Source organism: Bos javanicus, chromosome 17, assembly GCF_032452875.1.
Source record: "Bos javanicus breed banteng chromosome 17, ARS-OSU_banteng_1.0, whole genome shotgun sequence".
Classification (NCBI taxonomy): domain Eukaryota; kingdom Metazoa; phylum Chordata; class Mammalia; order Artiodactyla; family Bovidae; genus Bos; species Bos javanicus.
In genome coordinates this window covers 45988272-45992536 of record NC_083884.1, presented here as the reverse complement: position 1 = coordinate 45992536, position 4265 = coordinate 45988272, and positions in this window count along the sequence as shown.

Here is a 4265-nt window from a genome sequence, read left to right as displayed (position 1 = left end):
TGAAAAGCAAACACAAAAATAACTTTGAAATAACTGTGAGAACTTTCCAATCACTGTTCGTTCCCCTGTGTGTGTCATTGTGTGAAATGTCCTCACAGTTCTCATCAGAAAACATAAAATTAGATAACAGAACAGCCAGTGGTTCCAGAGCTCGAAGAACTGGAGTCCACCAGAGTCCTATATCCAGTGAAAACATCTATCAATAGAAGAAATACAGGACTTCACAAGGGAAGGAGAAGCAGCAAAAACGGAAAGTATCTGGGTACTCCCTGGTGGCTCAGATGATAAAGAGTCAGCTTGCAGTGTGGGAGACCTGGGTTTGATACCTGGGTCAGGAAGATCCCCTGGAGAAGGAAATGGCAACCCACTCCAATATTCTTGCCTGGAAAATCCCATAGATGGAGGAGCCTGGCAGGCTACAGTTCATGGGGTTACAAAGAGTCGAACATGACTAAGCAACTTCACTCTAACTCTCTCTAGAACTGGCTGCTTTTCTCTCTTCCTTCTTTAAAATATGAAACTCCTGGTTTCAGCTCTGACATTACAGAGTTTGAGATTCATTTCCATCCATAAAGTCAGGGAAAGCTGAGCAAACTGAAATCAGCTTTGCTTGGAGGCATCGAGAAATGAGGATGCAGACAAACCACCACCTCAAGATCTGGAGAAACAAAGGATGCAGAGGTCAGACCAGGATCTGCTCCCCTGGAGCAGGAACAGGTGGGGATGTGAGCTGGCAGGCACACTTTGATGATACTGATGTACAACTGAGCCTGAGTGAGGACTCCCTTGGGTCAAGAAGCTTCTGGTGGCTGCAGTGTCAGGGGACATCCACACCGTTCTGGGTTTTACCTCCAGGAGCCCCACCAGGTTCTCCCCGGGAAGACCCAAGAAAAGATCCCTGTGGCCATGGCAGAGGAAGGGGAGAGAGTCCCTGTGAAGGGGTCAAGAGCCTTCTCTGGAGCAAAAGCTGCTCTCTAGGTGGGATTGTGCCAGGGCTCAGTCCTGAAGACTGTCCCAGCCCGGAGGAGGGATTGCCCCACTGCAACCCTTCCAACCTTCCTCTCATTGAGAGGAGAGAGATATCCATCCCTCTGGGGAAGCACGTTTGGAGTTCACAGCCCAGGGCTCAGCCACTAAAAGAGAGATTTCATCATATGATTGTAGACCACTTTCCTCCCCCCAGACATATGACTATTGGGCAGTGGTGTAATAACCATGATTACCGAAGACAGAGCTGCAGGATCCAGGGGCTCTGCGGAGAAACACACAGGGAAGCTCAGGTCCAGGAGGCACCAGACAAAGACAGGAGGGGAACCTGGAATTTCTGACACCTGGGGCCACAGCAAACCTCCCCTGGAGTCCTTCCTACCCAGATGGACATGGAGCCTCCCATTAACGGCCTGTTCATCCCAGTTCCTATCACCCAGTACAACACATCCTGCGGGGAGCGAGCTCCGCCCCTGTCAAAGGTCATGAGGCAGGAGGCTTGGCATACGCAAAGGCGGGATCAAGCATCAGGAGTCTCCCTGGAAATTCTCGAGCATCTACCCCCCAAACCAGTCTGCCTACTTTCTGCTTTGTGCTTTCACCTACACCTCTGACTTTATGGGGGGCTGTCCCCCACTACCTCTCTCTGAAAAAAGAGTTAGCTTACAGCTCCAGTTAATAATTCCTGGGTGTGACAGTGTTTCAACCTACAAACTCCTTTGGAAGTCCTCTAGCCTGCCTGAATAGGTTTTTTCCGGCAACATGTGATTGTTCAGAGCCTCCCAACTGTGAGAGGCAGGAGATGTTCTAAACTGTTTAAACACAGATTCCTTTGAGTAGTTAAAAGATTGATTAGAAATTGTATTGGTGAAGGGTTTTTCACTTGTTGGGCCAATGTTTGCTGCTAAGTCTCCATATCCCTTACCTACTGTGTCCTTGGCAGTGTATTGATTGATATAATGGGTGTATAGAAATGTAAGTAGTAGCCTCAGTGTTTGCAACCTTGGACCCTTGAGTTAATTCTTTTCTTGACTGAGCCCACCTCACCTTTGCCCTATAGGAATGCAACTTTATCCAGTGCTTTTTGGAGGCTGGCACCTGACTTTAGAATAATCACCTTTAGAGAAAAATAAGTTTCTTAAAATGTTAACAGGCCTCCTGGCCAGAAGATGATGTAAATCACCTAAACTTTTGCATATGATAAGTTTGAAAGCCTGGCTTCAATAAGGATCAGGAACTGCTGTCCTTGCATGACTCTACCCCTTCCCCCATTATTCTCTAAGCACAACTTAAGGTATAAAACTACTTTGGAAAATAAAGTACGCCCTTTTGTTCACCAAAATTTGGTTTCCCCATGTCGTTCTTTCTTTCACCTTCTAGCTGAACTTTTCCTCTGAGGCAGGGAAGCTCGTCAAACCTACTAATTTTGCCTGGGCTTCTAAGATCTGACCGGGGAGGCCTTAGTGCCTCCTCTCCTTTGGGAGAACGGGAGGATGCCTGCGGCCTTCGTAGGTGATGTAAATTCCCTGCTTTGGAATTTTATTCAGCCTCTTTTCTTCACTGAATTTCTTCGCTGAGCTATCCTCATTTCACCACTCTTTATATCCTTAATAAACGTTTAATTAAGCGGTTGTTTTCTGATCTCGCCAACGCCGTCCCTGCTTCGAATTCCCTGGATCCACTGGGGCTGGACCCCGGCAACGTCCTACCTCCAACAAGGATGCAAAACACTGACTATATCGCTGTCTGATGGGGTTTATAAGGAACATAGGTGTAATGCACAGGGTCCCTGTAACAGTGTGGGAAGGTACAGGGACCTGGATCACTACTGTCCCTGTGTTCCATGTGAAATCATTAAATATCAGTGTTAGGTCAATTGTGAAATATTTCAATATCTGCATTTTAACTCTGAGAACAAACATACACACACACACACACAATATAAGGGATATATCTAAAATTCAACAGATAAATTGAAATAGAATACTAAAAAACAATCACATGTTATAAAAGGAAGGCAGAAAAGAATGGAGAGGCATTAAGAACAGAGGTAGCAAATAGAACAATCTAATAAGTGATTGGATGTAATTCAACATATCAATAATTATGTTAACTATAAATAGACTAAAACAGGGTTCAGCAAACTATAGCCTTTGAACCAAATTCAGTTCACCACCTGCTTTTGTAAATAAAGTTTTCTTGGAATAGAGACGTTACCATTATCTGTGTATTGTCTCTGGTGCTTATGTGCTGGAACTGCAGAATGGAAGTACTGCAACAGAGACCCTACTTATTTCTGTCCTTTTACCAGAAAAAACCTGGAAAACACCTGGTCTAGATACACTAGTCAAATATTGTCAGACTATTACAAAAATTTAAATACACAAAAACTACATGCTGTCTATAAGAAACCCACTTTAATCATTGATATCATTCTAGGAAAGAGAAATTAAAATGATGATAAAAGATATATACCATACAACATTAATCAAATGAAAGCTAAAGAACCTATATTAATATCCAGGTAAGCATCAAGGTAAGCAAGAATACCAGTCATTTAAAGAAAGAAATATCAATTCGACAGAGTCCCTTCCAGAAAATAGAAGAAAACATTTAGTAACTGGCTTTAGAGGCCAGCATTTCCACCCTGATACCAGAGACATGCAACCACATGACAAGAAATAGGGAGCAATATCTCTTATGAACAAAGACAATCATCATGTATTTTTTTTTCAATTTTAATTGTGAGAAACATAAAAATTTAATATCACACAAAGAAGTGCCATTTATCCCAGGCATATTCATCGGGTTCAATATTCAAAAATCAATCAACAACATGTTATATTGTGTTGGCCAAAAAGTTGGCTCTGTTTATTTATTTATTTTTTTTCAAAAAACCGAATGCTTAGTTGTCTTTAACTTCATTCAAAACAATTTTTTAGATTGTATTTAGACAGCTGTCATATCAGTATGCATTTTTTTAAAGAAACTTATCAGCATTGGTGAATTTTTTATTGCTATTTTAATATTGAGGATGGAAAAAAACATTTTTGGCATATTAGGCTTTATTATTTCATGAAAGGCAAAAATGCAACTGAAGCGCCAAAAAAGACTTTTGCAGTGTATGGAGAAGGTGTTGTGACTGACATAGGGTGTCAAAACTTGTTTGCAAAGTTTTGTGTTGTAGATTTCTCACTGGATGATGCTCCACAGTCAGGTAGGCCAGTTGAAGTCAATAGCGATCAAATCGAGACATTAATTAAGACCAATCAATGTTA